Source organism: Mytilus trossulus, chromosome 12 (assembly GCF_036588685.1).
Source record: "Mytilus trossulus isolate FHL-02 chromosome 12, PNRI_Mtr1.1.1.hap1, whole genome shotgun sequence".
NCBI classification, from domain to species: domain Eukaryota; kingdom Metazoa; phylum Mollusca; class Bivalvia; order Mytilida; family Mytilidae; genus Mytilus; species Mytilus trossulus.
Window position 1 is genome coordinate 27,097,663 of NC_086384.1, and position 15,213 is coordinate 27,112,875.

The 15,213-nt window shown below is 30.9% G+C and overlaps 1 protein-coding gene across 2 annotated transcripts in view; it reads left to right on the forward strand.

Moving 5' to 3' along the window:
- Positions 1 to 300: 300 nt before the first annotated feature.
- The window catches only part of LOC134693044 (uncharacterized), a 44,752-nt gene continuing 29,839 nt past the window's right edge, over positions 301 to 15,213 (forward strand). For both annotated transcript variants that reach the window (XM_063553745.1, XM_063553746.1), the window contains exon 1: positions 301 to 350. The gene's annotated coding sequence lies outside the window, so the exon portion shown is untranslated. The remainder of the gene's footprint in view (positions 351 to 15,213) is intronic.

Below are 15,213 nucleotides of genomic sequence, written 5' to 3' on the forward strand. Positions count from 1 at the left end.
TTTGGACATGGCGTTGTCAGTTTATTCCGACTAATGAGTTCGAATGTCTCTTTTGTTTATTTCTCCTCTATTTTAGCATGCTTGCATTAAGCTATAGTAATTTGACCACAGTTACATATTTATTTACTTGACCTATATAACATTTATAAGGCACAGTTTATATTAATTTCACCTAAATAGAAAATCAAGATATATAATCGGATTATAACTAATCCATGCATATGTTCAAAAACAAAACATTAGTCTGGTCATACATTAATCACTATTAACAATAAATCTTGGATTAAAAACATTTACAACCTAATTGATATTTTATTTGTTTAACTTTATAGTACAAAACACATAACAAGGTAAGAAAAATATGTTATTATTCAAAGTTCTCTTTTTAATAATGTTTTGATATGAGCGTCACTGATGAGTCTTATGTAGACGAACCGCGCGTCTGGCGTACTAAATTAAAATACTGGTACCTTTGATAACTATTTAAGGATTTTTAATGTTGGGTTCTTGTCGGACACTTTTGTGATGGAAAAGAGGAGGGATCCTTCATTTCTGTGCTCTTTATATTCTAAGGTAAATTTACTCTGTTCCACCATATTTCTATTACTAGTATATTTTAGCACCATTATTCGCCATTCTTTATCGGCTTGTCCTATTTTTCTCTATTCCTCGTTTATTTTGTTCATTTCTCTGTAGTACTGGCTTACTATTCACTATTCTGTCTATCCTATCCAGATCTGCGTGTTGGACTTCTGGTTGCAGAATATAATGTCATCATTTTGATCTAGATAAGGGTTTACAAAATAGAGAAAAATGGGAGAAAATATATTTTAGAATGAAGAAAAATGGACCAAAAGAGTAAATAATGGTCTTATTAGATAATAACGGGGTGCTAATATACATATACATATATACAACTCGTCTAAACATCAACCCAACAATGTTAAATCTGTAAATTTGGTTTCGCAGATTTTTGGTTCTTCCCTCGCCGGGATTCGAACCAATGCTACTGTGATATCGTGACACCAAATCGCCTGCACTGCAGCCGTCCCGCTAGACCACACGACCACCTGGGCTCTACAAAAATACAGCTTTCGCTGGCCGTGTGTTTCCTTTCCTCGTCAGTTTTATTATAATAAGAGAGTTTTGGACAAAACATAAATGTTTAGGACATAATAGCCGAAAAAATTAAAGTATACAGAAATGAGGAACACTCATCCACATTCTAATATATATATATATATATTACGGATTACAAATGTGTCGAGGTTTGTGATTGGATAACAACACAGAGATGTCAGTATATATTCGGAAAACTGCCGGGGTATATACGACGTTTTAATCCCCAATTGGAACCTCAAAAACGTCATCATAACACCGGTTACTATGTGACGTAGTCAAAAGCTATGGGACAGCCCGAGACTAACAGAGGGAAAATAATGACGTTATTCTGTCAATAATACATTTTAAATATAAAATCACGCAATTTACACTTTTAAGGTGGTACCTAACACTACAGGGAGATAACTCTGTAAAATCCGCTAAACGTTTTAATAACGTTGTGTTGTAAAGGGAATATTAAGCTTCTCAATGATCAAAATTGGTGTTTGTCAAACTGCTATATAATAATTTTTATTTGCAAAAATACACCCATATGGGTCAAGCAAACACAAATACAACATTTCACTAGTAACCCGAATTTAACTTGATCGGACAAAAACGTGTCAACGCTATTTAAATGAGATTGATCGTTATTTGATAAAGATTGAAAAAAATTAAAAATTATATTTAATTCATTTCAATTCATATCAATTCATTTTAATGCCAGTCAAATAGATTTCTCTGCAGTCGATCAATTGAAATCAAGTTAGTGGTTAGTTGCGTCAAACTAATAGGCCACGCCCCTGTTAAGCTATTTCAAACATGCATTAATTCGTTTTAAACATGGATGAGACCCGGGCTTTTTACAGGTAAATCACTCAAGCAAAACGACCTCGATGTATCTATCGTTTGGGCAGAATCAATTTGCGCGAATTGCAGTTTTTTGTTTCAAACTTTAAAGGCGTACGGTCTTAGTAAAGTCCCATGTTTCACAATTTAAACAAGCGAATAAATAATAGGGCGCCCGAATAATACACGTGACATGTTCATATATAAGGAATTAAAATAAAAACATTAAAATATATATACACACGCGGTTTAAAAATGCAAAACTTGTGAATCTGTTGAAAATAAAATAGTTAGATATATAACATGATTGTGATTTGCTCAAATGCACTAGATCTTTATCGCATATATACATGCGTTTCAAAAATTGCCAAGTTCTATGAAAACTCGTGGCATGTAAGTTACGTGTGGTCCTTTGCAACTATTTACGAAACTATAAGTATTCCTGTATATTTACCGTTTCTCTTTTTTTCTGTTTACTATATTGTACTCGTAAATCAAATGTAGACACGGAAAACTACACAGAAATTATTTATTGTGTACATAATTTAAATCGATGTGTCTTATATTTCCGGGAAGCAACATATATTCATTCTCTTGCTGTATATTGATATTTGGAAAAGCTTGTAATGAAAAACAAGATATTGTTGAATAAAAAAATTGACGAAGATAATGTTGACTTTGAATATGATAAACAGAAAGGCATGCTCAAAATTCTAAATGAAGTAGTAGCCCACTGAACTTTTAAAACTGTGTTAAATTCTAATACCGGTCACTGGCCAAATCGGGCGTTAATTGTCGAAGAGAAACAAATATCAAACAAAAATATTGTTCTTACGATTCTGTAAAAAGATTATTGTGCTATCATGCAACCTGACGTACTTGTAATAAATGAACATGTATTCTGTATATATGAGATAAATTTTAGTCTGCGATAAAGATGGGTAAGTTGATTTAAGTTTAACGACCTTGACAGGCTATTTGTCGGCATACTCTTACGTTTTTGAATGTTTTAAAAGAAAACATACATTTACGTTTTAGGCATTTAATATAAGTCTACTTTCCAAATTGAAATGAACATAAACATTGTTAAAAAAAACAAAAAATGGAAAAGAAACATTCTGCATTGTTGCTTTCATATAATTTTAATTCCTATATATTTGAGGGGAAATTTCTAAGTTAAAACTGATTGTAGTATAGATAAAATATTTCATCTAGGTGCTCTCGTTACATATTAAAATGAATTTCATTGATCGGAACGTTTGCAAACTTTCAATCCAGGTGTTCTCATCGAGGTCCGCGTTCATGTTTTAAATCAATACACAATATGAAGTCCAGTTCGGCAAAAAGAAATCAAATTAAAACTCTATGATGTCCGATTAAACAAACAGAATTTAGAAAAATATCACTTTTACGATTCTTCCAAACACGACAAAAATATCTATCTTTTTATCCGATGAAAATCATACTATTTATATTAGAACAAGTCAACAGTTGCCGGAGCTTGATTAATGATGCATACGAAACTTTAATAAATAATTATCCGGTTTGTATTTTTCAAAATAACTATTATATCCGATAAAAATCGAAAAATTCAATTATCGGTAAAAAATACCAATTTTTCTATGAGACAAAAATTATCCTTATTGGAGTCAAATTTGTAATAAAGGACAAACCATATCCTCATGTTTTTTTATGCAGCACTAGTAAGCATAGTTCGTCTGTTCTCGCTTCAAACCAAGCCATCATAAATACACCAGAGATTACTAAAATGAAAGTCTTCTCGCTCATTGAGATTTTTTTGTAGGTATTTAAAAGCTTCAATTCGACCATTGAATTTTTCAGAATTACGAAAAATATGTTATAATCCTTGACCTTCCCGAAGCTTATACTTCGTTCAGTCGATTGAATGAAAGTTTTTTTTTAAAGAAACCGGTCTTTTACTGCAAAAAAAAGGAGATAAAAGCGATCTTTGTTTGAAGTAACGAAAGTCATTCTTAAAAAAAAAAAAAAAAGTTTTCGTGTTTTAGGTCGTCCTGATGCCAACGTAAAAGTTGAAATAAAAATTACACTCCGAGATTACACTAAAGACATTTCGCTAGCACACATGGGACTAGATTTATTAATCGTTCATTTGCAAGTCAAAAATAATAATTATGCAAAACTAATGATAAAACTTTCCAATTTAGAATTGAGAAAAATCCGACAGGAAACCAAAGTACAAAAAGTAAAAACAATCTCCATCCAACTTCAAAATGTGAGGTAAATCGATTAGCCTACGCTAGCTAAGCAACCAACAGACAAAATAAATCTTGCCTCCCCGATGAAGACTATCTATAGACACGGAATAAAAAATAAGGAAATAATAGCATGTTAGATTGGTCACCAACACATGTATGCAAACATGAATCAGCTGTTTCTTTACTGAACTGGTCAGTGGTAATACAAAACCAGGGTTTCAAAAAGATGAAGAAAAAGAAAAAAGACATTTAAACATGTAAAAAATTATTAAAAAGCAAATCAGATATAGTGTTTAACTGAAATTGAAAAAAAAGAATCATAATAGTCATAATATGTAAAAATTTATATCAGAAAGCTGACAGCAAAATGAAAGGAAAATATGTGTTGCTTAAGAACATTGACCTGGGCCGTAACAGCCTCAGGTTTGAAATTTTAAAACAAAGATGAAACAAAGGCTTGTCTTCAAATCAAATTGTTTTCACGGCGAATGTCTTGCAAGAAACAAACTCCCATTACTCCGGTGTCGCCCTTGCATAATTTTGCGTGATCCATGCATGTTTCTGAATTACTTGTCTTTTGTGCATTTACATTCCTACTAAATGGCTATAGTATAAGTATTAATTTTCATTTGTAAATGTCTGGTTTCGCAATCATGCATGTCCACCAATATCCAGATATTGTGCGAAAAAATATAGTTTAGAAGATATGATTCTATGCTGAATACAGAAAACCTATAGTCGTTTCTTCATGAAGAATTGAACTCTAACATTACAGAATACCAAACTGGCTCTCCTTTTTGAGTATTTCCATCTGGTGTCTTACATTTAAGGGTTTAACTTGTATTTAGTCGTGTCAACTTACTGTCAAGACAGACGCCTTTATAGAAAATAAAGGAATATGGAGTAAAAGTCCACGGGACCTTATCGAACACAAAGTCAGAGCTTAACAAAAATACAAATTATCAATGGTCAGCGTTTTATTCCTGTTCATCTTTATAGTCGCTAGAGAGTCTTCAACAATGAAAGAATCACTTGTTTACCAGAAGAACAAAACGACAATAGCAAGAAAGGATCTGAGAATACTTAAGTTTCTGACAGCTAGTTCACACTGTTACGTTTGAAGTCTTCCTGTCCGTCATCCTGCAATCGTTATTTTTGAAGACCATAAGTGAATGAATAATTTGATTTTCTGTCTCAGGACCTGTGCATATATAAAATACTTGCCACTGAACATTGAACCAAGTTAAATCAATACACATAGTTTCATATATAAAAATCAATCTACAGATGATAAAGCATTTCATTGCTGGTTAGTCTCCCTTTTTTGGGAGTTGAACACTGTGCGGGACAAATTTCTTCTCATGGGAAGATATATTTTCCCATGGGAATATTAGATTTTTATTTTATTTTTTTCAGAATTTGTAAAAGTGCTATGAAATATCGAAATGGATTGACAATCACTAGTAACCAATGACTGGAAAAATTTAACAGGCATTTCAATAAATTAAAAGTATTTCTATCATACTTTTACACTCAATAGTCTTTTTTTTATTATTATCGTTGAATGATTGATAGAAATTCTACCGTTCAGCGGCTGATTTTACAATTTGAATCTTTCACCTTTGTTTTCGGTCAATATCATCGTGCATTTCATGTAATAGTGTTCGCTGAACTTTCAAGTATCAGAAACATTCCTTTTGAATTTCAGAATTTAATTTAAAAATTAAAATTATAATTCTGTTTTAACCTATATACATGGGGAATGACGAATCGTGTTTTAGATTGTTTTCTAATTATAACCTTATAATTTCGTGAATTTACATCATAATAATTATGAATGTACTTATTCTTTTTCGTCTACGTAACTCGATATGCGTGTTTTTCGCCACTAGAAAGATGTGCACTTACATTTTTTGTTCAAATTTCCTAATCATGCTTATGCAATGTTGTAACTCGTCTACACAAAAATCTTTTATTTCAATTCATTTTTGGCAAACACCTTTTGAAGTCTTTTCTAGATCTTTTATAACCTCTCGGGTAATTATCAAAGAAAATCCAGAGTTTTGCATTTACAGGGATGCGTACGGATGATCTTTGTGATATATTCACTTGTACTTTACCCGTAGGCGGTCTTTGTGTACTGTAAATTATGGTTTAAAGGAATACGAATACTTTATTTCTCATCAGAATCTATCGTGCGTGACCAATGTTTATTGTATAATTTCTTGTCATGTGGTCAAATTATCTGAAAAAGTTCCAAAGGTTACAACTTTTTGAAAGATTTTTTTCGGCAGAAACCAACAGCACTATTTGACGAAGACGAAATAAAGGATAAAATTTTAACGTCCAGTGACATATATTATAATGATGTCGAAATATAACTTGAAATTGACAATAGGTTTTCATAGAACCGTCGCTTTTCCAAAGAATTCACGCTTAGTTGCTATTTCACCACTTCGGGTCCACATTATAGTTATACATGTACAAATAATTAACAATAAACAAATTCTGATGATTTCTGCAACTGTTCTAGGACCTTTTAGTTGTAATATAAATCTGTGATTTTTCTATATTCGCACTTTCGACGAAGCAAAGCAAGTTCGATCTAGATCTGGACATTTATGCATTTAACCAGAGACATATAATATAATTGTATTATATGTTTCTGATTAAACATTTACAATATTCAATAGTTGTACAAATTTTTATAGAACATGTAGAAAAATCCGTCTTTTCGGATAAAATCTTAATTTACGTACCATTGTAATATTGAGAATGGACATGGGGAATGCGTCAAAGAGACAACAATCCGACCAAAGAAAAAAAACCAACACTGAGCAGAAGGTCATCAACAGGTCTTCAATGTAGCGAGAAATTCCCGCACCCGGAGGCGTCCTTCAGCTGGCCCCTAAACAAATATATACTATATATATATATAGTCCAGTGATAATAAACGCCAGACTAATTTCCAAATTGTACACAAGAAATCAAAATTAAAATGATACAAGACTAACAAAGGCTAGAGGCTCCAGACTTGTGACTGGCGCAAAAATGCGGCAGGGTTAAACATGTTTATGAGATCTCAACCCCCCACACCCTATACCTCTAGCCAATGTAGAAACGTGAATGCATAACAATACACACATTAAGATTCAGTTCAAGAGAAGTCTGAGTCTGATGTCAGAAGATGCATATACGGACCCTGGATTTAAATCAGATATGATCTGGCGGTTTTTGTCTTTTTTTCAAAATACATATTTTTAATTGTGACTATCTTTAGTTCCGAATCTTTCTATCATTCTATATAATTGATTTAGTTTAAATGAAAAAAAGGAACTTGGAATTAAAACACTGTTGAAGAGAAACTACATATTCGGGTTAAATTCACCTCAGTTTGTTAATTCAAGTTTGAAATCTAACATCTAAATCCGTAATCCACATTTACCTGACAACCTTGTTTATTGTATTTTATCAATCGAATATCCTCACACAGGAGACTGAGACAAATATGTTATTTGTAATGGTATTTATCAAAACTAAAATGATTGAAAATATCTTTGTAGAATATGAATTTGCCTAATAAGCGAATAAATATAATACATAGATCTCAACATTTTCAATCGAGAGATTACTGATAAGATTTCCAAAATATATGTACATGTATATTGCGATTAGTGCTATATAGTATGTCAATGATATTGAATGCTGCTGAGTGTAAAATATTTGTCAGCTTAAAAAAATATTTTTGACACTGCTGGTCTTAATTTTCTGACTCAAGTATAAATTTAAGAAAAGTTTATAGTTTCTGAATATTTTTAGATTCAATATTTTATCATTATTATTATTTCAAAGTCTCACCACATACAAACATAAAATGAGAATCACAGAACTAAACAAATATCTAAAAAAACAAATGAGAGCCGTATAAGACACAATATATAAGAATAAACAAATTTTTACTCATTTTAATTCAAAATTTACAGTGTCCGTATACTAAATGAAATTAAACATCTTTTTCTTTAAGAACAAGCGAAATAAAATGCCGTTTCATTTCAATAAAATATTGTTGATGCTTTTGGCACCTATTGCAGCAACATTGCCGTTATTGAATAAAATAATAGATTGTTCGCTAATTGATATTTATAAATTAAAATGTTAAGCTTAATGTATCATGATATGTCTATAATGGGCATTTTAAAAGCACAGGAATATGAAAAAGAAGATGTGGTATGATTTCCAATTAGACAACAGTCCACAAGAGACCAAAATGACAGAGACATTAACAAATATAGGTCACCGTACGGCCTTCAACAATGAGCAATGCCAAATCCGCATGGTCAGCTATAAAAGGCCCCGATATGACAATGTAAAACAATTCAAACAAGAAAACTAACCGCCTTATTTATATAACAAAAAAATGAACGAAAAATAAATATGTAACACATAAACAAACGACAACTACTGAATTGCAGGCTCATGACTTGGAACAGGCACATACATAAATAATGTGGCGGGGTTAAAATTGTTAGCGGGCTCCCTATCCTCCCCCTAGTCTCGGTCCGTGGTATAAAAGTACATGTACAACATAAAAACGAACTATAAGAATGAGTTTAAATAGGCTTAACTCATCAGATGGACAAAAAACATGGAGGGGTAGAGTATAATATTTGTAACTGGTCGTTAAGCAACCATGAATCATTTAATCTATTCTTTATATTTTCATCTCTTTATTCTGTAATTTAAAGTGCTTATCCCATTATCATATTTATTTCTGTAAACTCCATTTATTTACTTTCATAGCCTCATATATGTACATGTACATGGTATTTGTTACAGGAACAATTTTGACATGAAAAAATTACAAAGTTAGTGTCCATATTTTCAGGACACGATAAATGACTTGAATTTAGCTAGAAGGTTTTTTTTCTAAGAAAATCCAGTTTCTAACACACTTATGCTTAATACTCACACTATCAGCCCACTTGTGAACTTTCGCATTTAACCGATTTGAGCTCGTGTTATTAAATCTACACCACAAACGAATAATACTTTTCCACTGTTTATATAAAAAAGGTGGTATTCCTAAGTCTCTAGTAACTGCAGCATTTGGTGCCTATTTTCGTACTCCAAGAAAAAAATCTACAAGCCCTATTATGTATAGAGTTAATACAGGAATATGTTTTTTTGACCCCAATGTTACCTGCTCCATATTCTATTATAGGACAAACCAATCTTTCATACAATTTTACAAATACAACGAAACAAACACAACCAAAAACAATCGTTTTACAAAAATCATCAACTTCGAATTACAATGAAGTTTGACTAAAAACCCCAAAAAAAATTTCATAAAGTCAAAATAATTAACCTATAAAAAATACACACAAAATAGAAAGAAATACAAAGTTTTGTTTTAAATCCTACAAAAACAAACAATTATATAACACGGCAAACAAAAAGGTGGAAGCCGTGTATTTGTTATGTTTCTTTATTTCTGCATGGATCAGTGATTTTATTACCTGGTTAATTACTGGCACGTGTCGTCGGACAATACCTTTGATGACAGAAAAAATCAAACTACAATTTCTAATGACTAAAAAAATCGGATACATTATCTTCATGAAAAACAGCGTCCGTTTGTATCTTTTTTATATTAATAGCACCATCCAATCATGGGCTTAGTGCAGTTTCTTGAGCTTAGTGCACCAAGGCGGCCTATATGTGGTGTTATATATATACCGTCGTATATTACAAAATTGAGAATGAAAATGGGGAATGTGTAAAAGAGACAAAAACCCGACTATAGAGCAGACAAAAGGGGACGGCCTATATTACGGGTCTTCAATGTAGCGAGAAACTCTTGCGTATATATACATGCATTATTGTATGCACATGCTTGGACTTATAGATGCATATATATACGTGTAAAAGTCCAAGATTGTGTTATAAAGTATTTCTAATAAAAATACAGGAACATTTTAATGCTAATCCAAACGCACGGGGGTCAATATCTGCAAATCTTCCGGTAATTACAAGTTGTCATTTAAAAAAAAGTGAACTTATAGTGTATTTTAACAAAAAAAATTATGGATGAATAGATAAATTTATTTTAAAGAATTCCAATCCCTTAAAAACGAGGCACCATCATATATACTTATAAAACAGCTCAAATTCTAATCACTGAAATGACATGTATTTTCGATATGCGCATCTGGTGCAAGAAAATTGGTACCGTTAATTTTATTCTATATTAACCAGTGACACATGTCCTAATTTTTAAGAAAAGGGATAGAAAAAGTATGAAACAAAAATAACCGGTTTTTCAAAACTCTATTTTCAAAATGCACTGCATAATTTAAACCGCTTTAAGGTGTTTCATTTTATTTTATGTTTGTGCGTATACGAAAAAATGATAGCAAGTTAAACTTCAATGTTCATGACTTACAAGTATTATATTTCTTGTAAAATTGATAGATGAGCGGTTTTCACAAATACCGAACATAAGAATATAGCGTAAACGTCAATTAATGGACAAGCAACCCAACGAGAAAAATATGATTTCAGAGGCATCTACATGTACATGTATAACTAGTTTTGAGTTAGAGAAATCATTCAACATGTTCAATGCCATGCATACGATTCATTTCAGATTTAGGAGATAACTGTATTGTATTTTAAGCTTGGCCTTCGTAAATCGTATATTTTACTGTCGCAAATTGAGTTTACCTAGCGACGCTTCAGAAAGGTTTCAATATAGAATAAAAGAAGATTTTGAGGGTCAAAATGTGAATATCTTGTTTATTTTTTGAGAAATTACATAACCCAGAATTCAAAATGGTGGCTTTCTTAGTTACGGACTGGTAGAACGTGGAATCTAACCCCTCAAAATATTTATCAACGTCCAATGAAAATTATCGTTACAAACTATTTGCATTAGAATTGTGCGTTTTTTCAATTTACGAATAAGTCAATAAGTTACAAAAAAGTAATTGAAGCAAAAAAAAAGATACATGAAATAACGAATTAACATAAGTTTACAAATACATACTTAGGTGCATTTACTAAAATAACAATTTTTTTTTCATATTATTGTAATATTATGTTTATGTACCCGATATGGAGTTCTTCTAAAATTAAAATCACTTGAATGGGTATTTCTGGTGTATATACATGTACATGTATAACACGTGATATCTACATTTACACTATACGGAAATGACACGGCTGGGTAATGTAAAGTTACTGAAGGTAGATTACTGACAGGTGTATATCCCCGGGCGAAAAAAATACTGATTTGTGAAAACGGTTAGGTGTAATTTGTCATATTGTAAACGTTTGAATAGCGCTCATCTCTTCTGTTTTATAATATTTATTGCGCCAATAAATGGAACTTGACACATTCCCCATTTCCATTCTCAATTTTATTATTTGTGTCATATTTACCTCGAAACTATTGCCCAAACTATTAACATATTTACACGTACATGTAACATTATAATACTTACTTCAACTGTTAAATAACTTTATAATTACTAAAATTCGAAATTATGTACTTCTCCTTCCGTATGCCATGTTTTTTGTGTCAATTCTATCTTTCCATCATGTCCAATGTGCACTTTTTTTTGTCAGTCTAAGTGCACTGAGGAGGCCCTTTCAGTTTGCGAATTCTGAACCTACATGTAAATACCAAAAAGGACCTCCTCAGTGCGCTAAGAAGAAACATTTGAAAACAAGTCTATAATATTTGCACAATTAAATGAGTGTTTTAATGGCGCAAATGAATGTTGCAGTTTTTATGATAAAGTGATAAAAAAAAAAGAATTCGCGTTATTAACTTGTGGCGCAAATTTATTCTTTTTTAGCCAAACTGGAAATCGGCCTTCAAAACATTGTGTATACACAAACAAAGCAATATCTATCTTTTACGCAGTCTAGCCGGAGAATAAAAGTTTTTGCAATTTGTGTAGGATTTTAATTTTAGAATGCAATGAACAAGTAAGAAGATCGTTAGAAACCTTAAGTGAATCGGAAAATGAGCTATGCACGATGAAAGGGAAAAGTTTGGTGCGTCGATAAAAATGTTATGGGTGCACTTGATAATTGTAAAATTTCAAGTCTTTAAATAACATCCATTTGTAGAACTGATTATTTCGATCCTTCAAATATATGTAGAATAATAATAAAAAAAAAAATTATTAAGTCTCAGTCATATAAATACTGTAGATTTGTATTTGATCATCGATTGCAAACATAACGTTCAGTGAGAAATATATTACATAGAACAAATCAACTTCTTTCAGAATACAATTGATTGGTTATTGAAGTAAATGATTTGCGACAGAATAAGTGAAACTTGGCCTGCAGCTTACCTCTAAAATAAAGAAATATAAAAAAGGTAGAGTTAATTCTGTATTTTACTCATACTGCTCTCAAGCACTTTTTATAGTCAATATCGAAAATATGAAATACATCGATTTAAATTATGTACACAATAAATAATTTCTGTGTAGTTTTCCGTGTCGACATTTACATACGAGTACAATATAGGAAACTGTATAATTTGTGTATGTATTTGATCCTATGAGCTGTATATTTTCTTACGGAATAAATAATTTTATAGTATTAAAAACAGAAAAAAGAAAAACGGTTAATATACAGGAATACGTAAAGTTTTGTAAAAAGTTGCAAAGGACCACACGTAACTTACATGCCACGAGTTTTCATAGAACTTGGCAATTTTTGAAACGCATGTATATATGCGATAAAGATCTAGTGCATTTGAGCAAATCACAATCATGTTATATATCTCACTATTTTATTTTCAATAGATTCACAAGTTTTGCATTTTTAAACAGCGTGTGCATATATAATATTTTAATGTTTTTATTTTAATTCCTTATATATGAACATGTCACGTGTATTATTCGCATTTAAAGTTTGAAACAAAAAACTGCAATTGGCGCAAATTGATTCTGCCCAAACGATAGATACATTGAGGTCGTTTTGCTTGAGTGATTTACCTGTAAAAAGCCCGGGTCTCATCCATGTTTAAAACAAATTAATGCATGTTTGAAATAGCTTAACAGGGGCGTGGCCTATTAGTTTGACGCAACTAACCACTAACTTGATTTCAATTGATCGACTGCAGAGAAATCTATTTGACTGGCGTTAAAATGAATTGATATGAATTGAAATGAATTAAATATAATTTTTAATTTTTGTCAATCTTTATCAAATAACGATCAATCTCATTTAAATAGCGTTAACACTTTTTTGTCCGATCAAGTTAAATTCGGGTTACTAGTGTTTAATACAGACAGTGAAGAATTACAAATATAAACATAAAAAAAACATAGTTATAAATGGTAATTAATGTAGCCTTTGATGGACATGGACCTCATTTTCGCAATTCTAATGATTGCTTTATAAAGTCACCAATTTCTGTCAAAAGCTCAGATTTAGGATTTAAAAGTTGTTTTAGCTTTAAAAGTGGTTGATAATTTGTAAAATCAGGATTTAAATTATAAATCTTTAAAAATAAGCAATCTCTTAAAGTTGAGTTTAGTTTGCAGTATAGTAAAAAATGGTATTCATCATCAATTTTATTACAAAGTTTACATAACCTTTGATCTCTGGGTACATTTTTATATCTTCCCATTTCAACTTCTAGGTTATGGTCACTAACCCTTAATTTAGAAATTAATTGTCTGGTTTTAAAATTTGATTCTTTTAGTAAATAATTTTCAATTTTTATCTCAGTTTTTATTTGACCATATAGAAATAATTTCGAACTGTCTGTTATAGAAGAAAGTTTATTCAAGACTTTTTTTGTATAAAATTCATGTGATACCTGTTTAAACTTCATCTTTAAGGAATATTTAATTTTATTGTATGGTTTATCACAAGTTTCAAAATCTTTAGCATTTAATCCAGTCTCTTTAAAAATATTTAGAGCAAATGTATACCAACTATGAAAACCATCATTATGCAGGGACTTATTTAATTCATAGGCTTCTTTTAACAGAGGATTAATATCATGGGTATGAAATCTACAGAAATATAGCATAACTTGTGGTTTAATAAATGAAGCCATAGAAAATCTGCCCAGTTCTGTTTTGGCTGAAATATTACATGCAGTTTTCCTAAGTCCTAGGACAGATTTACAGTATTTATTATGAATCATTTCATAGCAAAATTTATCTTCTAACGACAAAGTATCACAAACAGAACCATGTTGTTCTGAACGTTTCAAAGATTTAAACATGGATAAATAATCTTCCATAAACCATACCTCACTATTATATAATAAAACAGGTCTTATTAAGACATCAAAAAGTTTGCATGATAAATTAACAGGGATGGATTGAAAGTTAGAAAATCTACTTTTTAAAGCAAATAGGACCTTCAATCCCTTTTTTGATAGTTCTTGGATAGCATTTTTAAAATTACCCTTATAGTTAATAATGTTTCCTAAAAAATTGTATTCTTTAGTTTCATTTAATTGGATGTTTTTATAGCATACCACAGGGGTGGGAGAAAATTTATTCTGAAACGTAATAACTTTAGTTTTTTTAGTATTAACTGTTAATTGCCAATCATAGCAGTACTTCTCTAGTTTATTTATTGCATTCTGCAGTCCTATATGTGAACTTGACATTATTACCAAATCGTCTGCAAAACTTAAGCTGGACAATTCAGATTTTTGAAGGACTAAAGGTTTACAAGTATTGTCAAAAATCTGATGTATATCATTAATAAAACAATTAAAAATAGTAGGGCTTAAACTATCCCCTTGCTTAACACCTCTTTCCAATATGAAGGATTTAGAGATTTTATTATCAGATATATACCAGTGTAATTTTTTTGACAGAACGGTTGGTTCAAATTTTTTGATTCTTTTAATATTTTTGTTAAAGAATCAAAGTAAATACTTTGACAAAATTTTATGAAAATTAAACGAGCCAAATTAATTTTAGTGAAAGTGTTAGGTACCACCTTAATACTTAAATTTAATGTTAAAGTGTTA